Below are 24,078 nucleotides of genomic sequence, written 5' to 3'. Positions count from 1 at the left end.
GAAGAAGCAATAAAGGAAATACAAGAAAGGTCCAAGAGTGGAATTAAAATTCGGGGCGAAAGGATATCAATGATAAGATTCGCTGGTGACATAAGTGAAGAGGAGTTGCAGGATGTGTTGAATGGAATGAACAATCTAATGAGTACAGAATATGGATTGAGAGTAAATCGAAGAAGGATGGAAGTTACGAGAAGTATCAGTAATGAGAACATCGAGAACCTTCGTATTACAATTGGGAATCACGAAGTAGGTGAAGTTAAGGAATTCTGCTACATAGGCAGCAAAATAACATATGACAGATGGAGGAAGGAAGACATAAAAAGCAGTGACGAAAAAAAAATCCTGAGAGATGTCTGCTAGTATCAAACATTTGTCCAAACATCAGGAAGAAATTTCTGAGAATGTAATTTTGAAGCACAGCATTGCATGGTAGTGAGACATGGATTGTATGAAAATCAGAACAAAAGAGAATTGAAGCCTTTGAGACGAGGTGCTACAGAAGATATTGAAAATTAGATGGACAAATAAGGTAAGGAATGAGGAGGTTCTTCGCAGAATCGGCGAGGAAAGAAATGTGTGGCAAACACTGGCAAGAAGAAGGGACAGTATGATAGGACATCTGTTAAAGCTAACTTCTGTGGTACTAGAGGGAATTGTAAAGGAAAAAGCCTCTAGTGGAAGACAGAGATTGGAATACATCCAACAAGTAGTAGAGAACGTAGGGTGAAATTGCTACTCTAAGACGGAAAGGTTGGCACAGAAGAGGAGTTCGTGGCGGGCTGCATCAAACCAGTCAGAACCGTTTTAGCAGAAAGTTTTCTCATCCCTTGATTTACAGTCAACGTCAGGTGAGAATTTTTACAATTAATGTTCAGTTCGTTTGCAATCATTTTGACGGTTAATCTCTGATCAGCTCACACAAGTCCCCCTCCCCCCTTGGCCGAGTTGTTGTCATCTGTTTATGCTGTTGATGGTCGCCCACTGCGGTGCTCATCTTCGGCAATGGTTTTTCCTTCTTCACAAAAATTTTGTGTAAATGAAACGCTAATACCCCGATAAAACTTCGTTTCCAAAATCCTGCAGAAGCTTTTTGTATTGTCACGTAGAAGGTGTAATTAGATGAATAACGAACACTAATTTCACTTAACGAAGGTTTATTCAGCACTTGCACATAAAAGATCGCGGAGCGAACTGCCTACGGCCAGAACACATACAGTACATATACAGCTACAGAACATTCGAGTACAATGATTCTTGAGATTTGTGAATACTTCTAGAATGTACTCGAACTGAATACAGAAATTAAAATTTTAGAGTTCAGGTGAGCTTAGAACTCACGACCCTCTCTGCAACAGTTTTGTATCACATCCACCATACCACAGTGCTACTCACAAGGGAACCTCCCCATCGCAACCCCCTCAGATTTAGTTAAAAGTTGGCACAGTGGATAGGCCTTGAAAAACTGAACACAGATCAATCGAGAAAACAAGAAACAGTTGTGTGGAACTATGAAAAAAATAAGCAAAATATACGAACTGAGTAGTCCATGCGCAAGATAGGCAACATCAAGGCTGACCTGAGCTGAGGAGCGTTGTGGTCCCGTGGTTAGCGTGGACAGGTGTGGAATGAGAGGTCCTTGGTTCAAGTCTTTCCTCCAGTGAAAAGTTTAATTTCTTATTTTCAGTTTATGTGACAAACTCTTATGTTTTCATCACTTTTTTGGTAGTGATTATCACATCCACAAGAAAACCGAAATCGGGTAAGTTAGAAGAATCTTTTTACCCATTCGCCAAGTGTACAAGTTAGGTGGGTCGACAACATATTCCTGTCATGTGACGCACATGCCGTCACCAGTGTCGTATTGAATATATCAGACGCGTTTTCCTGTGGAGGAATCGGTTGATCTATGACCTTGCGATCAAATGTTTTCTGTTCCCATTGGAGAGGCTCGTCCTTTCGTCTACTAATCGCACGGTTTTGCGGTGAGGTCGCAAAACACAGACACTAAACTTATTATAGTGAACAGAGACGTCAATGAACGAACGGACAGATCATAACTTTGCGAAAATGAAGAAATTAAACTTTTCACTGGAGGGAAGACTTGAACCAAAGACCTCTCGTTCCGCAGCTGCTCACGCTAACCACGGCACCACGGCGCTCCTGAGGTCACTTTAGCCTTGATGTTGCCTATCTTACGCATGGACTACTCATTTTGTATATTTTGCTTATTTTTTCATAGTTCCACATAACTTCTTCCTGTTTTCTCGATTGATCTGTGTTCAGTTTTTCAAGGCCTATCCAGTGTGCCAACTTATATCTAAATCTGAGGGGGGTGCGATGGGGAGGTTCCCTTGTCAGCTCCTTCTGCGACATTGCTCCTTCCTTAAGGGAACAGTGTCTCGGTGTTACGTCGTCCTAGTGCGGGAACGAGTCATCGGCCCTGCACCCTCCGACTCCCGATGACTGATGCTCGCCCTGGCGGTGATCTTCTTAGAACTTCTTTTGCCGTTACGCTCTTCGTCACCTTTCCGCTTGTGGCTGGAGCTTCGAATTTACCCTGGATTGCAGGATCCTTATAGAGCTTCATTCGAAGGACGTGGACCGTATTTCTGCTCTGTTTTCGTCTTGTGCCAGGGTCGAAATCTTCAACTTCATAAGTACCGGTAACATCAGACAACTGTCTTACAACCTTATAAGGTCCAAAGTAGCGCCTGAATAGCTTCTCAGAGAGACCAACCTTCCGAACAAGAGTGAAGATCCAGACGAGGTCACGAGGCTGGTAGACAACAGGGCGGTGGCTCACGTCATACCTTCGGCGATCGTTTTCTTGACCCTGCAGCGTGCGGAATCGAGCTAACTGGCGAGTTTCCTCAGCTCTGGTTAACACCTGGCCGATGTAGTCGTCGTCCACGTCATCAGAATGTAACGGAAACGCAGCGTCCATCGTCGTAGTCGCCTCACGCCCATGCACCAGGAAAAACGGTGTAAATCCTGTGGTGTCTTATTTGGCGGTGTTGTAGGCAAACGTCACGAAAGGTAGCACCTCACATCAGTTGCTCTGCTCAACATTGACGAACTTTGATAGCATGTCGGCCAAGGTCTTATTAACGCGTTCAGTAAGCCTGTCAGTTTGCGGATGGTAGGCAGTCGTCATGTAATGAGTAATGTTGCACCGACAGTTTATCTCTGTGACAAGATTCGATTGAAAAACTTGCCCTCGATCGGTAATTATCGACCTTGAGGCACCGTGTTTTAATACAATGTCTTCCACAATGAATTTGGTTACCTCAGACGCTTCGGCTGTTTTCATGGCTTTTGTAATGGCATAGCGTGTCAGATAATCAATCCAATCTTTAGTATGGACAGGTACTGCGATTGTTGTGTGCGGATGTGAGCCGAGTTGGTGACACTTTGCTCTCAGCTTCAGGCTGTGATGGCTTCGGTTACACAATTTGAGGCTGCAGTGGATGGGCACCACTGTTGTGGGCCGGCCGTGGGGATCCAACGGACGTTCAGCAAGTCACGGTCCTCTGATCAATCCTCACCGGTGGCCAACCCAGTTCTCTGGTGACGATGGCCAAGCTCCAAACAAGTGGCCGAAGGTATATGAGCATACAGCCAGATTTAACAAATGGGATGACACCATGTATTTGGCTGACCCTTCACCTGTGGTCGAGTGGGAGGTCGCCCCAGGGCGAAGCAGGTGGCGAAACACTTCCCAGGCGGCCGCACGTAAGGCCTCCCAGGTTTGCATGACAAACAGGTTCCAGGTGCTGTCTGTGGCTGACACTGTCACTGAGCCAGATGCTGTCGCCTGTCCTGTTTCAGAGGAAACCACTCAGCCTGCAAGATCTGGACAATCGCAGAGGGTGGGATTATGGGTAGTTGGGGGCTCCACATTAGGCGCGTTATGGAGCCCTTAGGGACTTAGCTGACAAGAATGGCAAGAAAACCAATGTGCACTCTGTGTGCATACCGGGTGGGTCATTCTAGATGTGGAAAGGGTCCTCTCAGATGCCATGAAGAGCACAGATTGCAGCCAGCTGCAGGTGGTTGCTCATATCGGTACCAATGATGTGTGTCACTTCAGATCAGAAGAGATCCGGCTAACAGAAGTGGTAAAGGCTGCCAGTCTTCCTTGCAAGATGAAAGCAGAGCTGACAATTTGCAGCATAGTCGACAGGACCGTTTGCGGACCTCTGGTACAGAGCCGAGTGGAGGGTCTGAATCAGAGGCTCAGACGGTTCTGCTACTGTATAGGCTGCAGATTCCTCGACTTACGCCAAAGAATGGTTGGGTTTTGCGTTCCGCTGAATACGTCAGGTGTCCACTATACGCAGGAGGCGGCTACACGGGTAGCAGGGGCTGTGTGGCGTGGACCGGGCGGTTTTTTAGGTTAGAGGGTCTTGGGAAAACACAAGAAGGGCTTCAGTGACAAAGGGTGCAGGCCGAACACAAGAAGAACGTAGATACAGGCACAATTGGTATAACAGTTGCAAATTGTCGTAGCTGTGTTGGGAAAGTATCAGAGCTCCCAGCGCTAATAGAAAGCACTGATGCTCAAATCGTTGTAGGCACTGAAAGCTGGTTAAATCCGGATATAAGCTCAGCCGAAATTTTTGCGAAGAACCTAACGGTGTTCCGAAAGGATTGGCTAAACACGGTTGACGGTGGCATGTTTGTTGCTGTCAGAAGTAGTTCATCTTGTCGCGAAATTGAAGTTGATACTTCCTGCGAGTTAGTAAGGGCAGAGGTCATTGTTGGCAACCGGAATAAAATAATGATTGGATCCTTTTACCGACCTCCCAATTCAGGTGAAAGGTTCAAAGAAAACTTGAGTTTGATTTCAAACACGTACCCTACTCATACGATAATAGTTGGTGGTGACTTTAATTTACCCTCGATATCTTGGCGAAAATACATGTTTAATTCCGGAGGTACGCATAAATTATCATCCGAAATTGTCCTAAACGCATTCTCTGAAAGTTATTTCAAGCAGTTAGTTCATGAACCCACGCGAATAGTAAACAGTTGTGAAAACTCACTTGACCTCTTAGCAACAAATAATCCTGAATTAATAACAACCATCAAAACCGATTCAGGGATTAGTGAACACAGGCGTGACTGTATATTGTAATCCCCAAATTCTCGAAAAATAAGCCTATTCAAAAAAAGCAGATAAAAATTCACTTGACGCCTTCCTGTGAGACAATCTCCACTCATTCCACATTAATAATATAAGTGTAGACCAGATGTGGCTTAAATTCAAAGAAATACTATCGGCAGCAATTTAGATTTATACCAAATAAATTAACAAACGACGGAGCTGGTCCTCCTTGGTACACAAAACGGGTTATAACACTGTTGCAGAAACAAAGAAACAAACATGCCAAATTTAAACAGATGCAAAATCCCCAAGATTGGCGATATTTTACAGAAGCTCGAAATTTAGCATGGACTTCAGTGCGAGATGCTATAACAGTTTCCATGAAAAAACTTTGTCTCGAAACCTGGCAGAAAATCCAAAGAGATTCTGGTCGTATGTGAAGTAAGTTAGCGGCAAGAAGCAATCAATGGCTTCTCTGCGTGATAGCAATGGAGATACTATCGAAGACAGTGCTGCCAAAGCAAAGTTACTAAACACAGCCTTCCGAAATGCCTTCACAAAAGAAGACGAAGTAAATATTCCAGAATTCGAATCGAGAACAGCTGCCAACACGAGTAACGTAGAAGTAAATATCCTCGGAGTAGTGAAGCAACTTAAATCACTTAATAAAAGTAAGTCTTCTGGTCCAGACTGTATACCAATTAGGTTCCTTTCGGCGTGCGCTCGGCGAAAGATTCGTACCCAAAGACTGGAAAGTTGCACAGGTCACACCAATATTCAAGAAAGGTAGTAGGAGTAACTCACTAAATTACAGGCCCATATCGTTAACGTTTATATGCAGCAGGATTTTAGAACATGTATTGTGTTCGAACATTAGGAATTACATCGAAGAAAACGGTCTATTGACACACAGTCAACAAGGGTTTAGAAAACATCGTTCCTGTGAAACACAACTAGCTCTTTATTCACGTGAAGTGTTGAGTGCTATTGACAAGGGATTTCAGATCGATTCCGTATTTCTGGATCCTGGGAAGGCTTTTGACACTGTACCACACAAGCGGCTTGTAGTAAAATGGTGTGCTTATGGAATCTCGTCTCAGTTATGTGACTGTATTTGTGATTTCCTGTCAGAGAGGTCACACTTCGTAGTAATTGACAGAAAGTCATCGAGTAAAACAGAAGTGATTTCTGACGTCCCCCCAAGGTAGTGTTATAGGCCCTTTGCTATTCCTTATCTATATAAACGATTTGGGACACAATATGAGCAGCTGTCCTTGGTGTTTCGCCGATGACACTGTCGTTTATCGACTAATTAAGTCATCAGAAGATCAAAACAGACTGCAAAACGATTTAGAAAAGATATCTGAACGGTACGAAAAGTGGCAGTTGACCCTAAATAACGAAAACTTTGAGGTCATCCACATGAGTGCAAAAAGGAACTCGTTAAACTTCGGTTACACGATAAATCAGTGTAATCTAAAAGCCGTAAACTCAACTAAATACCCAGATATTACAATTACGAACAACTTAAATTGGAAGGAACACACAGAAAATGTTGTGGGGGAGGCTAACCAAAGACTACGTTTTACTGGCAGGACACTTAGAAAATGTAACAGACCTACAAAGGAGACTGCCTACACTAGGCTTGTCCATCCTCTTTTAGAATGCTGCTGCACGGTGTGGGATCCTTACCGGATAGGACTGACGGAGTACATCGAAAAAGTTAAAAGAAAGGCAGCACGTTTTGTATTATGGCGAAATACGGGATAGAGTGTCAGAGAAATGATACAGGATTTGGGCTGGAAATCATTAAAAGAAAGGCGTTTTTCGTTGCAACGGAATCTTCTCACGAATTTCCAATCACCAACTTTCTCTTCCCAATGTGAAAATATTTTGTTGGGGAAATCAGAGCTCGTACGGAAAAATATAGGTGTTCATTCTTTCCGCGCTCTATACGAGACTGGAATAATAGAGAATTGTGAAGGTGGTTTGATGAACCCTCTGCCAGGCACTTTGCAGAGTATCCATGTAGATGTAGATACAATAATCCATCTATTGCCACTAGCAGACGTTGGAAATCGTCCGAGGAGTCCAATCCGAACACGCTGGAAAGGCGTTTCGGCTGGTGGAATTGGTATGAGTCGGCTAGGTGGTTTCTGAGGAACTGCCTTTCTCCTCTGGCACTTACCACAGTGTGACACATAGTGACGGACACTTAAATAAACCTGGCCAGAAAAAATCTCTTGTGGATCCTATCGTATGTCTTAATAAATCCTGAATGTCTGCCCTCAGGTGTGTCATGGAATTTCTGTAGAACATCTAAGTGCATGTGTTTAGGAATAACTGGTAGCCACCTATTTCCAAACGGATCAAACTTTTTCTTGCAAAGTAATCCATTAACTACCTTAAATTGTCCATTCACATCCTCCGACCGATTTAAGGCAAGCGTAATTTGAGATATCTTGGCGTCCTTCTTCTGCTCATCAGAGAGATCCTGAAGTGCAGTGAGACAGTCACTATCTTCATCAAAGTCTTGATGGTTTTGCACAGGGTTTCTTGAGAGACAGTCGGCATCTTGGTGTTTTCTTCCACTTTTGTACACTATGGTAATGTCATATTCTCGACGATGTAGTGCCCACCTGGCGAGTCATCCTGTTGGATCCTTAAGACCTGTCAACCAACAAAATGAATGATGGTCTGTCACGACTGTGAATGGCCTTCCATAGAGATACTGTCGAAATTTCCACATGGCCCAGATCACAGCAAGACATTCTCTTTCTGTAGGTGAGTAGTTTCTTTCGGCTTTTGTAAGTGTCCTTGAAGCATAAGCTATAATCTTCTCTTTTCCATCCAAAATTTGTACCTGAACAGCACCAATCCCATACCCACTGGCATCTGTGTGTAGTTCTGTAGGTGCTCCCTCATCATACAGACAAGTACAGGGTCAGTCGTCAGAGCTTTTCGCAGCACATCGAAAGAATCTTGTTGAGCACCACCCGAGATAAATTTAGCATCAGCTTTTAACAACTCCTGGAGTGGCCTGGCTTTGATCCAAAAGTCTTTGGTAAAACGGCGGTAATAAGAACATAGTCTGAGGAAGCTTCTCACATCTCTAATAGTTTTAGGAATAGGAAATTCCGTTATAGATCTCACCTTTTCTGTGTCGGGCCGCACACTTTCATTTGACACAAGGTGTCCAAGTATTTTGATTTCTTTTGCTCCAAAGAGACACTTTCTTAAGTTTCAGTCCGCCTTGTTGGAGACACTTAAGAACGGCCCTCAGTCTTTTTATATGTTCATCAAATGTCTCTGAGAACACTATAATGTCATCTAAATAACAAAGACACATCGTCCACTTCAGGTGACTTAGAAGATTATCCATCATCCGTTCAAAAGTTGCTGGTGCATTACGCAAACCAAACGGCATTACCTTAAACTCATACAGAGGTGATCAAATCGGTTCTCTCACGAACAGCCTCATCTACTTCGATTTGCCAGTATCCCGAGTACATGTCCATGGTTGAGAAAAACTTATCCCCCTTCAGACAATCTCGTGTATCGTCCATTCGTGGAAGAGGTAAAGGTCCTTTTTAGTTATCTTATTAAGCTTCTTGTAACCAACACAAAAGCGCCAAGTGCCATCCTTCTTCCTAACGGGGACCACTGGTGACTACCATGGGTTCTCTACCTCGTCGCGAATTATTCTATGTTCCATTGCTGACGCATGGTGTGCTCTGTGGCTTATTGGTTGATGGTCTCCAGTGCTAATCCGGTGCTTCACCGTTGATTTGTCTAATTTGGTCTTCACCTGTGGATTGAAGCATTCAGAGAACACTTGAAGAATGACAAGTAGCTTCTTCTGTTGCTCCTTACTGAGATCTGGTGATAGTCGAGCTAGAAGATCTCGTCTCGTAGTAGTAGCACTAATTTCGCCCACTGACTTGGCGTGGGAGGTTTCTATGACGATCAGCTGTTCTTCAATTAACGGCTCAGCGTTTGCTACGCTCATGCGTCTTGAAAGGGTCTGCGGTTCTCCGCGTCAGTTAACTATCCACAATTCACCGAATCCGTTCTTAAACGAGACAACAGAGGCTGGGATGACAAAGTTATTCTTCAGTGGTATGCTTCTCTTGCTTTCCACTACAAGATCCATGGCATGACACGTGACAGTTACCTTTCTAGCACTGACTGCGGGAATGATCACTTCATCCAGCACACATAGTCTCCACACACTTGGATGCGCATCTTCCTGTCCACAGAATCTCATCTCATCTAGCATAATCTTCGAGTGACCACAATCTATAATTGCCTGAGAAGCTTTCAAAAAGTCCCATCCGAGAATGACGTCATGACTACACTCTTGTAAGACGATGAATCCGAAGGGCTTTGTATGGCCACTTATACCCACATGAATGGTGCATCTTCCTGTAGGTTTTACATATTTCCCATTAGCCACCATCAGCAGAGATGTTTTGCTGTCGATGAATAGGGTTTCCTGCAGATGACGCCGGTACTTCTCCGAAATGACTGAATATGATGCTCCAGAATTCACAAGAGCTTGGGCTGGTCGGCCATCCATGAGGGAATTGATGTAGTTTCCTATCACTTTCGTTGTGATCGACAGCGGAGGATTTTTCTCTTCGGCAGCCTCATCTCCAGGGAAGGTGGCACTCTTTTGTTTTCCAGGTTGCGGCAGCTAGGTAGTCAGCTGGAGCTTCTAAACGGCGATGGAGATCTTAATCGTCGTGTTGGGGAGCGTCCTCTCCAGCAGCTACCTTACGGCGATGGTGACCTAGGTCGTCCTGCACCACATCTTCTTGTTCATCTTCATTGTCCCAGAGATGGTGTCAGCTAAGATCGGTCTACTGTCTTCTGGCGCAGGCGTCATCAAATATCCGCCGCCTTTCTCGACAATAGAGCACCACATAACCCCATCGTCCGCAGTGGCAACATAGTGGTTGGTTATCCTGGGTCCTCCAGATGTCAGTTTTCCTTGGTGCCCAAACAGGTTCCTCATGAAGCATAGTAGGAACGTAACTCCACCTGGGTTCAGACTTTCTCACTGTTTTAAAGGGAAATGAAGGACGAGAGATTGGGTTCAATTACTGTTCCACTGCCTCCCTTATGACCTCTTGAAGCGTCTCGGTTTTTTGCTCGCCTTGCAATCCAAGTGCCTTCTGAACTTCCTCTCTCACTATCTGATAAAGAACACTTGTGAAATCAGTTGCTTCCTACATCACAGACATCGCTACGACATTTGGAAGCCATTCAAACTTCTTGCATGTAATTCTTTTTTGATGCATTGTCTCGATATACTGGCACCATTTTAAGAAGTCGTCTGCTGTCGAAACCTCCTTCAGGAGTAGGGCATGATACATGTCCCTTCATCATGATATGTGCAACCTTATCTTCCTCCTTCATTCTAGGATTCACTATTTTACACAGTTCCAAGACGTCTTGAATTTAGGATGCTGTAGTTTCTCCTGAACGCTGTGCCCTGCACTTTATCTTCAGCCTTGCACTTCTGTCATTATGTGTCCCCAAAATAGTTAAGCAGTTCCGACTGGAATACTTCCCAGCTTGTGAACTTCTCCTCGTTGTTCTCATACCATTGCTTGGCAGTGCCTTCCAAGTGGAAAAATACGTTAGCCAAATACATGATGTCATCCCATTTGTTAAATCTGGCTGTATGCTCATATACCTTCGGCCACTTGTTTGGAGCTTGGCCATCGTCACCAGAGAACCCGGATGGATGTCTCATGTGGTGGCACGCAGTTGCTGTCATCATAACGTCTTCTTCTGTCTCCGATAGATTGCGATCTGTTGAATGTGGCTCGAACTTGGGTTTCTCGCCACGTAAACGGCGGCTCTATCGTGGCCCATTCACTGTGTCTTCGATAATGTGCACTGTCACAAATTCCAATACCCAGCGCCTCCACCAGCATAATGTCACATAGAAGAAGGTGTAATCACATGAATGGCGAACACTAACTTCACTTAACGAAGTTTATTCAGCACTTGCACATACAAGAGTGAACTGCCTCCAGCCAGAACACATACAGTATATGTACAGCTACAGAACATTCCAGTACAATGGTTCTTGACATTTGTGGATACTTCTAGAATGTACTCGACCTGAGTATAAAAATTAAAATTGTACAGTCCAGGTGAGTTTTGAACTCCCGATCCTCCATGCAACAGGTTGGTATCATACCCACTACACCACGGTGCTATTCACCTTCTTCTGCGACAATATCACAGCATTCTCACAGAGTTTCAACAGAAAGGGCTGGGACATCACTGCAGAATGTTTCGAGATTCCATTGCTGTGATGATGGGCAAATACAGTACTCCACTTGTCAAGTTGCTATTCCCGATTGAAACATTGTAGGTGCACGCCACTTGGCGATGTGGTGAGGAAATACCAAGGTCATGCATTGCCTGAGGTAGCAGGATGTAGGGTTGCCACCCTAAGGAGGGAAAAAATCAGTCCCATTACTTTATTGTCGCCCCCTTGTACAACCATAAAAACCCTAATTAGTTAAGCTACTACATAAAACCTCTAGGATAGTTCCTTAGAAATAAATTTCGGTGGTCATGGAAATGCTTTCTATTCACGAAGTACAGGGTTATTCTAAATGATGGACCTGTGGCGACTATTGACTCTACGATTCGTATATCTCTGCCATAGCAGGCTCTCTGCCCATGCGGACCTATTGTGCGCCGCCATATTGTTTCCCATTCTGTTTTGTGCTGCCGACTGTATAAGACGTCGTAAATATTCTCGCATAATAAAGTTGTATCACTGTATGTTGGTTTGTTATTTAATGATCGCCGCCACTCCGCATATCAAGAATAACCACATTGATGACCCCGATCTGTTTTAGTTCAATTTGCGAGTGGTATTAACAGTGATTTGTGTTGTGCTATGAACAATGTTTCAACAACCGTTCAGTCCCTGTGATCTGACTTCTCAGACGCAGTTTTTCAAAGTGAAAAATGAACCCATACCGGAAACCACGCCTCAGTTTCAGTGCCAAAATTGAGTCCACTGTTAACCAGATTTTAACTTACGTGGCCCCGAGATAACCTCAACAGTTCCCGCTTGGCCGCCGCAGCATGTTCCCGCGCCTACGGCTGCCTCACAACCGTCGCACTGCATTCTGATTATCGACGCCCCAGCACTGCCAGCGCCTGCCATTCCTGCTCATCTGCTGCACCCACACATGACGCCTGCTCTACAGCCACAGACTATGCAACTCTCCACGGACATCTTACATCCGCTTAGGTATGATGCAGCTGCGTCTCCCATGCCACGCGCCATCCCGGCTCCTGTTCGTCTTCCGCACATTTTCCCGATGGTTTCGCCCATCTCTGCCGCATCGGTTTCAACTGTGCCTGCTACACTCCCGCACCCATTGTTACCAGCTCCCGCATGCCTACCGCCCGCTCCCGCAGCGGTACCGGCCGCCCCATCCGCGCCGGTCCACAACGTTTCATCGACTTCTGCGACGGGTTCTTTCGCTTGGCAGACACCGGTCGCATGCTCACCAGTCCGAACTGCACCTGTTTCCACGGTACTGGAGAGTCTTCTGCACCCAACCATGCCCCCACCAGCCGGGGCCCCAGCAACTGTACCTACCCACACTATGCTACGGAACTCACATGTCAAGACTGAATTTTCTTCTTGCACTCCTGCTGCTTGTAAATCGTGTGGTTTTGTCCCTAATAACATGATTAGTACAGCTACTGTGTGCCAGTCTCCTGGTGCCTACAATCCCGATTTGGCACCACTCTACACTGCTACACCGTCTGCACCTCCAAGTAGTGTGTTCACTGTACTGACCGTTCCTCAGTACCTCGCGCCTATCAGATGCCCAAAACTGCCAGCCCTACAAATGGAGAACCCTAAGACATGGTTTGCATTAGTGGATAAAATGTTGGACATTCACGGCGTCCTAGACGATGAAGCCCGATTTGTGTACCTTCTTAGTCACCTGCATGATCACACGGATCTTATTAGCGACCTGCTGCTTTCACCTCCCGTGGTACGAATTTGCTAAAGCTTGTATCATTGAACGTTTATCCTGTCCTCCTGCTGAGTCGACCCAACGCATTATTCATGAGGAACATATCGACGACCGTACCCCATCACAGCTGTGGCGCCACTTACGCGCCCTTGTGGACACAGACTTTCTACCAGATGTCGCACTTTGGACAATTTGGTTACTTAAACTTCCTTCTGAGCTACAACTGCAGCTATTGTCCCATGTCTCTGAGCCCCTCGAAGCACACCTGTGCATCGCCGACCGTGCCTACAGCATCATTCAACACCGATACCTCCAGCATTCGAGTCCGGCATCCGCCACCCCCACGCATTATGCAGTAACAGAAGCCAAGCCTACCCACGGCCGTGGCAAGACACGTGCCTCACTGGTAGCACTATCAACGACCCCGCCACCCTATGGTCGCCCGACTGAACTACCTACTTTTATGTTGCCGCCCCAAAGGTCACCGGAGACGGCTATCCGAGCACCTGAGTTCACTCCGGCCACACAGCTGGCCACCTCACCACCCAGCCATGCTCCTGCACCGCAAGCTGGCTCTCCTTATTGCTGGTTCCACGCTAACTTTGGTGATGCGGCTCGCAACTGCAAGCCCCCGTGCGCTTTCCCAAATGCTTATGGTGAGCACGTCTAGGCTCCACGTCCCGCCGCACTGCCTCACGGTGCCTACCGGCATCTCGTCTGACGCCTGCTGCACTGTCATCCGCTTCGCGCCTCTTCGTCGAGGACACCAACACCAAACTTCGTTTTCTAGCGGACACTGGAGCCGAAATTAGTGTTATCGCGCCCTCCCTCGCCACTAACATAGATCCCTTATCTGCACCGCCACTGATAGCTGCTAGCAATTCCCCGATTCCGGTGCTAGGTTCCTCACATCTCTTGCTTAAATTTGCCCCAGATTATGTTTTCCCCTGGACATTTTACGTCACGGAAGTTGATGCACCTGTACTGGGCCTCGATTTTCTTCATCTCTATGCCCTCTTGCCTAATCTGCAAGCTGGCTGTCGGACTCACGTCTCCGGTTCGAGTGTTCCTGGTGCGTCACAACATTCCCCCCCTCAGCTCGAAGTTTCTACTGACTGTTCACACTCTGCCCTTTCAGAGTGTATGTCACTTGCTGCAAACCTTTCTACTACTCTCTCAGCTTTCTTGTGCAAGCATTCAGATGTCGATGTGTTGCACACTCAGAATGCCGACCTGCGTCTTTGCATTGACGAAGTCTATGCACAACTGTTGCAGACACAACAGCAGCTTCTACAACTCTGCATACACACTCTTGCAATCGTGGACACGCCTCCTCAGCCTGGACATTGTTCTGCAGCTGTGATCCCATTAATGGTTCGGCCAGCCTCTGCCCCTACCCCCCCCCCCCCTACCACTACCCCCCTGCCACTACCCCCTCTGCTTCTCCCACGTTTTTGCATGCAACTGCCAATGGCACGTGCAACAGAATAAACACAACTGAAGGACCCCCTATGCGGCATAAGGCGCACCACCTAAACACGCAGAAACTTCGCCGTGCTAAAGACATTGTTAAAGATCTTTTGGATTCCAACATTCTCCGTCAATCTGATAGTAACTGGTCCTCACCAATCCATCTCGTGCCGAAGAAGGACGGTACTTTCCGCCTCTGTGGTAACTACCGTGCTCTTAACGCACACCGAGCGAGGTGGCGCAGTGGTTAGCACACTGGACTCGCATCCAGAAGGACGGCGGTTCAATCCCGCGTCCGGCCATCCTGATTTAGGTTTTCCGTGATTTCCCTATATCACATCAGGCAAATGCCGGGATGGTTCCTTTGAAAGGGCACGGCCGATTTCCTTCCCCATCCTTCCCTAACCCGAGCTTGTGCTCCATCTCTAATGACCTCGTTGTCGATGGGACGTTCAACACTAATCTCCTCCTCCTCCTCCTCCTCTTAACGTACGCATACCATCGATAACTACCCTATCCCCCACATTCAAGATTTCACCCAGATGCTGCATGGTTCCCAGATCTTCTCCATTCTCGATTGTAGCAAAGCATATCATCAGATTCCCATGTTCACTGGCGACATCCCCAAGACAGCCATAATCACTCCATGTGGCCTCTTCAAGTACTGTTCCATGCCATATGGTCTCAAAAACGCCACACAGACATGGCAACGCTTCATCAACGCACTGTTGTTTGACCTCCCTTTCCCCTATGCCTACTTAGACGACATACTGATTTTCTCTCCCTCACCTGAGGAACACACTCTCCATCTTTCCAGAGTGCTTGCACTGCTCGCTGCTGATGGAGTGGACATCAACCACGAGAAGTCTCAGCTTAGCAGTCCTGAGGTCACCTTCTTAGGTCACACAGTCACGGCCGAGGGCATCCGCACTACCTCCTCTCGGGTTGAACTCATACTTAGCCTCCCTTCCCCAGAGGACTTCGCTGAACTTCGCCATTTCCTAGGCATGGTGAACTTCTGCAGGCGCCACCTGCCCCATGCTGCGTCTATCCAGATCCCTCTGACCGACGCTCTGGTGGGTAAGGATACTGAAGGCAAACGCAAACTAGTTTGGGCACTGGAGATGGCCGATTCATTCAAAAATTTCAAAACCGCCCTCTCTAAAGCTGTCACACTCGCTCACCCCGCTCCTGACGCACCCATTTCTATTACAGCTGATGCGAGCGACACCGCAATTGGTGCGGTCCTTCAGCAACATGTATTGGATACCCCCCCAACCCCTCCATTTCTTCTCCAAGAAATTAACCAAATCCCAGTCCAAATGGTCTGCCTTCAACTGTGAACTCCTCGCCCTGTACAAGGTGATCAAATATTTCAGAGCCGATGTCGAGGGTCGCCCGTTCACGATTTATACAGATTACAGACCCTTGGCAGATGCAATCCGTAACCCCTCACGCGATCTCCCGCCACGACACTTCCGCCATATGGATTTCATATCCCAATATACCACTAATGCACAATATATCCAAGGTGCTGACAATGTAGTCACTGACTACCTGTCTCGCATCAACATCATCACTACCCCACTTAACCTTACCGACCTGGCCCCCAACAAACCGAAGACCCCGATATTCGTGCCTTGCAACAAGACACAACCTCTTCCCTTCAACTGGAACAACGTGCATTCCCCGGCACCACAGAACCGGTCTGGTGTGATGTTTCCACTGGTAGCCCCCGCCCTCTCATACCCGCAGCTCTCCGCCACTCTGTTTTTGATGCACTCCACAACCTAGCTCACCCAGTCATCAAAGCCTCCACCAGATTGGTCACGGAAAGGTACGTCTGGCCCGGTGTTAAACATGATTGTAGGATGTGGGCTCGCGCCTGCATACCATGTCAGAGAGCTAAAGTGGGCCGCCATGCACTTCCTCCACCAGGCACTTTCGACATACCTAAAGGACATCTACAACATGCCCATATTGATATTGTAGGTCCCCTCCCTCCCTCCAAGGGCTTTCGATATATCCTGTCCGTTATTGATAGGGTCACTAGATGGGTCGACACAGTCCCTTTGGAAGATACTTTGGCTGAGTCTGTGACTCGGGCCTTTGTTGTCACTTGGATTTCCCGATTCGGAAGCCCCAACTCACTGACCAGCGACCAAGGTAGGCAGTTTGAATCACAGCTGTTCGCCTCTCTCTGTTTGTACTGTGGTGTCGCAAAGTTTCACACAACCACTTATCACCCCCAGGCCAATCCACTTGTGGAGTGCTGGCACCGCACGCTTAAAGCCGCACTTATGTGACACAGTGGCCAGTGGTCTGATGCTCTCCCCTGGGTTTTGCTAGGCCTCCGCACCGCATACAAAGAGGACTTGCAAGCCTCCCTCGCCGAGATCCTTTACGGGGAGCCTCTGGTTTTACCAGCCAAATTCGTCAAGGATACGCTGCTACCGAGCTCTTCCGAGCTCCCAGCACTCGTCGAAAGCATCCGAGGGCACATCGCACTCATCAAACCTCCCTTGCCCACTGTAGGCCTCGTGTGTTCATGCATAAGGAACTGGCCACATGTGAATTTATAATGTTACATGTCAACACAGTACGGACAACCCTGCAGCCTCCCTACACTGTTCTGTTTAAAGTCCTGTCCCGAAGCCCTTCCACATTGTCGATACTTAACAATGGCAAACCAGTAACTGTTTCACTCCACCGGGTGAAACCTGTGTGGACCTTGCAGGAGCACTCTGCAAGTGACCCCGACGTACATGACACCTGCCCTCCTTCCCAGGAATCCCATCATGATTTGGACTGGCCCAACACCCCTCCCCCCCTTCCTCCCCCCTTGCAGCCTACATCACGGGCCAGACGACCGGTGGTTCCACTCTGTTGGCACAGTGGTTATGTCCTATCTTCAGTCGAGCTTGCTACAGCTACTCCCAAGTGTTGTGCGTGTGATTTCACCATGGACAAGTGCTTTTGTGACCATCAAGTGTCCCACCCCCACAGGGCTGGCACAGGACTTGACACACCACTGTGCTCCGCACTGCAAGGGGGGGGCTCTGTGGCGACTATTGACTCTACGAGTAATATATCTCTGCCATAGCAAGCTCTCTGCCCCATGCAGACCTATTGTGCGCCACCATATTGCTTTCCATTCTGTTTTGTCCTGCCGACTGTATAAGACGTTGTAAATATTCTCGCATAATAAAGTTGTATTAATGTATGTTGGTGTGTTATTTAATGATCGCCGCTGCTCCGCATATCAGGAAAAACCACAGACCCATTTTCAAAACTCCATATTTATTCAAGTACAAATCGAAAATAAACAAGCTTTACACTAATGAAGAGGAAGTTTTTTTCGTAATGTTTGACATCAATTTAATAAATTTAATAATTTGTAATTGATTACTTTCTAATAATTATTTAATAATTAGACATGTGATAAATTTTATAAATGTTCAATGTGGCTACCATTGGCTGCACGACAAACATGACACTGTAGCCAAACTCGTCCCACACATGCAAAAGCGTATCTGCTGTTACTGAGTGCATAGCAGCAGTGATCCGGTTATGCAGATCATTCAGAGTGGTTGGTAGAGGCAGGACATAAATAGCTTCCTTCACACAACCCCATACGAAATAGTCACAGGGGGTGATATCAGGAGATCTCGGTGGCCAGAAATGCAGAGCCAGTCCCTCAAGTCTCCTTTGATCGATCCAGTGCTGAGGAAAGGAGTCATTCAAAAAGCCTAGAACAGCACAGTGCCAATGGGGCGGAGCTCAATCCTGTTGGAAATTGAAGTCCTGGGAATCTTCCATAACTTGAGGAAGCAGCCATTGCTCCAATATATCCAGGTATGTGATTCCTGTCACAGTTCTTTCCACAAAGGAAAATGACCCCTAAACCTTTGTACAGGATACAGCACAGAAAACGTTGATCTTCAGTGAGTCTCTTTCATGTTGCAATGGTGAATGTGGATTTTCCAAACCCCACATGCAAACACTAAGGTGGAATGTCACTTCATCGCTAAAAATTACATACTGTAGAAATGTGTCATCCTCCATCTTTGCTAGCACATAACCATAAAATGTGAGAAACTTCTCTTTTTCATTGGGGGTGAGAGCCTGCGCAAGTTGAAATCAGTGGGGCTTGTACAGCAACCGCTGTCTCAGAACTTTCCATACAGTTGGCTGGGATATTCCAAGTTCTCGACTGGCTTTATAGGTAGACTCATTGTGACTGCACATCAAACTTTCTTGAATCCATCGGATATCATCCTCTGACACACGTGGTCAGCTTGTGCTTTTTCCTTTGCACACACTCCTAGTCTGTTTAAATTTCTTAAACCAATGACTAATGCTTTTGCAAGCTGGGGGTTGAATACCAAATTTGGTAAAATGCCTGCTGCAATGCAATTTGTGACTCACTTTTCACAAACTCAAGAATGCAGAAAACCCTGTGCTCCACAGTCGCCATCTCACTCACAACTGACAGTGAAACAGAATGACGGCCCTATTGCCGTGAGAACTCTACTGGTCGCTTCTGAAACCATCATTGCCCACCCGCCGCTGCCCACCAAGAACTTTGAAACTTCCTCTTTTTATTGGTATAAAGCTTGCACATTTTGTATTTGTACTTGAATACATACAAATTTTTGAAAATGGATCTATTATTTAGAATAACCATGTACTATAAATCTGCCGTATTAATCATATTCAAATTTTGAGGTGGCTTGTTAATGTGACATTCTAGGGGAGTACTATTACTTTCTATCCAGGTTTTCTTGGTTCCAATTCTTGGTTTATCTGCAAACTGATTGCTCCTGACAAGTATTCTGGATGCATTCCTATCCTGTACTATGTCATCTGTGATGCATATTTTGCCTGAACATCTCTTTCCATTTCAAAGTGCCAGTTGTTCTCAACTTAATATTAAGCTGTCAAGATACAGAATTCTCTGGCAATTATTCTGAGAATATGAGCATAAAATTTAATTCTCTTTTCCTGAATATGTCAAAAATTTTCTCAGAATGCTGATGTACTTCCTGAATCTCCTTGTCATCCAAATTCTACCTAAGCAGAACAAACTAAAAACATTCCTAATGATTTTTCTTTCTAGTTTTTCTATGTCTTAAACTACTAATTGGCCTCCAATAAGAAATGTGATTTTATTTTGTATTGTTGTATCTTGTATCTTAATTTTTTTTTTGGGGAGGGGGGGGAGAGTGGAGGGAGGATAATTAGTTTCCATTGTATCTGTTCCTGCTGAACTTAAGGCTTTTTGTAATTTAGAGTTTATCTGGTTGTTTGCTTTAATACTGTAAAGGAAAGAAGTTAAACAGGACTCAGAACAAGCAAAGAAGTGCCAGAGCAGAATCCAACCACTGCCAAAGTCAGTTGGTGCTGGCCAGTGGACTGCACTGTCAGCAGCTTTGCAACCAACTCTGCTGAAAGACTACACATGCTGTTGCCAAGCAAACCTTCAGGGAGGTATTGCACCCTGATTACGGTAATTAGGTCATGGGATGTGGCCCAGAACTTTCTGTGCAACCCACTAATGCTGGTGGAATGGAGAAGTAGCATTTAAGGATGTGCCGAACCAGGTTATCATGAAACAGACTGATGACCTTAGCAAATTGATCCCTTAGGTATTCACACACACACACACACACATCATCAAACAGCTCAGCAATAACATAACATCGAGCCTCTGCTACTCCACGCCATGCAAATGATGCACACAGTTTGAACAGAGCCAGGACACTAACTGCTGCCTACGGTCTAAGCATCCAAGCATCAAGGGAGCCTCGCACATGGGCACCATCCAGAGAGTATGACAAGAGGCTCCAGCCATCCCTGCCCCCACTGTGGTACCTACAGAAGACCACTAAGCTCTGAGTGTAAAGAAGCAAGTTTTGGCGCAGGTCACTATTCAGCAGTTAATAAACCAAGTAGATCAGCTGCTGGCAGAGTTATGGTAGGTAAGGGAGGTGAGGAGGGAACGGTTGCTTCCTAGTACACCTATCCTGAACATCAACACTGCTGCATTGGTCACACTGTTTTCAGAAAAATCGGGAAGGATGTCTTTGTATTTTTCAATAATTTGGATACAGCTGCTAGGTTGGGAAATTGGAGTAATGAGCAATTATTGAACGTAGACAAGCTAAAACTAGCAGTGCATGCTACAACATATGTGATGTGCCATGAAAAGATAAGAGAAGCATAGTCATTCATTTTCTTCAGGGAAAGGCTGGTCGACAGATCCAGGAGGAAGAATACATCAAGATACCACTGTGAGACACTTAATGGTATATTTCAAAAGCATAGAGAATCAATAGTGAGTTTTGTAGACTGTATTCCCAAAATTAATGTCAATACAAATGAGCTCGTGGAAGGTGATAATGTTAACAATGCCATCTTGCAGGAAGCTGAGTAGAGAGCACTTGAGACGTTATTATGAGGCTTACTATCACAAAGTATTTGGATAGAGCTCCCAAAAGCTGTCATCAAGACATAATAAAATAAGATAATATTTAATACCGATGTTAAATGAGATATGGGGAATCTGTAGTGTAATTGTAGAGAACAGTGACATGTGGACGATTTGGACATTTTACGCAGATTTGTAACAACAGAAATTCAAAGATGCATAGGAGTCATAGGAGACAGTCACAGGATGGCCCTGGCACCCTGCAATTAAATGGTGCAGGAGCTGCATGTCCATTGTAAAAAGCACTCAGTAAGAGTTATCCCAAATCAGTGGCAGACTTTTTCTGATCAGTTACGTAAATGAAAGTTCTGTAAATATTTATTAGATGCCATCTCTGATATCTGCAATAACTATGTTTATACTTCATAAAGAAAAATTAAATCCACTGCACTGCACATTAAGCAGTGTAATTGGGGATCATGCGAATTCACTGCAGCATTCACAGTAACAGGTTTCTGAAAGAGAAAAAGGTAGCTTCCAGTTTCACATAGAACTTCTTCCCTTGGTTGGCAGAGGCTACAAACTCATTCTCAGTTTGATCTCCTAGTTGCACATCAAGCCAAAGTTGACTTGAACGGTGTTTAGAGGAACTGAATGGAGCACTGTTTCATCTGGGTTCTGTAGCCGGAATACCATTACTGTTGCAAGGTTCACCATTAGGCCAGGGGCAGCTGCATAAACTGCTTACTATGTCCCTTAAAGTTTACTCAAGGTGTATCACACTGAAAGGTACTGGAAAGATAGAAGAATTATACAAGATGAACTGTTTTGCATGGTGTAGTTTATCTCATGTACAGGAAATTGAAGAATGCAAAGTAGTGCCTGTCAGTATCGATGACTTTATTCCTGAGGAGGTATGGCTGCAAAGTGCATTTGGAGGTTCAGGACAAGGAGGATGTGGAAAAACTTTTACAAGAATATGTGGGATTGTTTGCTCCTCCTATCTCATTCCCTTCCATGCCACTAGTTCATCATCACATTTCCACTGAAAATGAACTGCCTGTTTATAAGAAACCATACTGTGTTCCCCAATCCCTACAGGCTGTCATGGAACACTTTATACAACAACAGATTCAAGCTGGGATAACAATACCTTTAACAGCCCCTGGCCAGCTCCTATAGTTGTCATACCGAAAAAACCACCAAGTTGCAACAAAGTTTATCAGTTTTGTTGTGACTACTGCCACTGCTCTATTAATGAGACTAATTGTTGTCCTAAGGCATTAGGATACTCAAAAAACTAGGTAATTGAATGTATGAAGAAAATAAATTTTTCTGCCACTAACTTTAGGAAGATAAGTTACGTCATCTGTGTAAGGTTATCTTTTAAGCAGATTGTCATATGGTTACCTTCCTAGACCAATATATACCGTTAGATGTTAATTCAAATCAAGAAAAACAAATTAAACTTGGTGAACTCAACAAGAATCAATTACAGACATATTTTCAAATGTGTGTACATTTTTTTTTTTTTTTTTTTTTTTTTTTTTTTTTTTTTTTTTTTTTTTTTTTTTTTCAAATACTAGATTACTGCAACCTTGATCATTAAATACAGAACAAAAGTCAGATAGGACAGTCACTGTAGTTAAATTTTTTGGTAATTGTCATTTGATGTAAACAATATTTTTTCTTCATTCCTGCATCACAAATTTGTTTTAACTGTAGTAAACTCAGGGTTTCACACTCAGCTTTCTTTTCGAATCATTTGACAGCTGTTTCCAGGTCTTGAAGTTCTTCCACAACATGGTCCTGCATCATTTTCTGCATCTACATTTTCTTCTATGTTCGCTTTCGGCATTTTCTGCTGTTCATTTGCCTGCAATGTTTTCAACTACTCTGGCATGTGATGTGATCTGTCACAAGTGAGTCATTCTTCCATTTGATCGACATCACATATGTGGCATATTTGTCATTAGCTCATCTATATTTTCCGAAGAAGAATCATCTATATTGGTTATTGAATTTTTGTGTTCCTGTTTTAATAATCTGTTCCAAGCTTTGTTCAGTCTTCCTTTCAATCAAATCCAATTCATTCCCAGCCACAACACAACATTCACTTAAGTTGTTATCTTCGTCAACAGATAACAATTTACATGAAAGTGTCTTCTGTAAACTCATTTTAATGTTGTGGTAACACTTTGATCCATTACTTGTAGTAAGGATGTTACATTGGGAGGCAAAAATTTTACAGTAAACATTCCATTTTCTCTCTCTCTCAGTTCAGCCAAAGGATGTGTGAGCACATTATCAAGTAAAAGTAGGACTTTTCTTTGTTTACCAATTTGGTTTTGAATTTTATGTACTTTGGAGATAAAAGTGTAGTCATATCAGTCAATTAATATTTCAGTGGTTTTTATAAATTAAGGGAACCCTGATATTTCTGAAACATCTGGGATTTTTTATTTTTCCGTTGAGGGGCAAAGGGATTTTGTAGGTCCCAGTAGCATTTGTGCAAACTAATATTGTTACTCTCCCTTTACTAATTTTATTTTCTGGAACTGAACTCATTTGCTGAGAAGCTATGGATTTTGATGCCAGTGATTTCCAGTTTAATCCAGTTTCATCAGTATCATAAACAAAGTTAAAGTCATAGTCATTTTCAGTCAGCTCTTTTTCTAAATTATCTTTAAAAGTGTTTGCTGCTTCTACATCACCTGACACGTTTCCCCTTTTATTTCCAATTTGCAAATTCCATGGTGAGGTTTAAATATGTACAACCATTCTTTACCTGCCACAATCAATTCATCACCATTGATTTATTTATTTAACAGTAATTCCCTTCACAGAGCAAGGAAACAGGTATCGGTTGCCAGTTTATCATTTTTGTAAGAAAATAACAATACAAAGCTTCCTCCAAAAGTCCATTTTTTGGTTTCTTCATCAATTTGCGATGTTTACTGCTGTCCTCATGGTCAAGTTGTGCTTCAAACTTGAATCAGTTAGGTATTCTTCTTAATATTGCTTGCTGGTATCACAGAAGT

Source organism: Schistocerca piceifrons, chromosome 4 (genome assembly GCF_021461385.2).
Source record: "Schistocerca piceifrons isolate TAMUIC-IGC-003096 chromosome 4, iqSchPice1.1, whole genome shotgun sequence".
NCBI classification, from domain to species: domain Eukaryota; kingdom Metazoa; phylum Arthropoda; class Insecta; order Orthoptera; family Acrididae; genus Schistocerca; species Schistocerca piceifrons.
Note: the sequence above shows the minus strand (reverse complement) of the source record.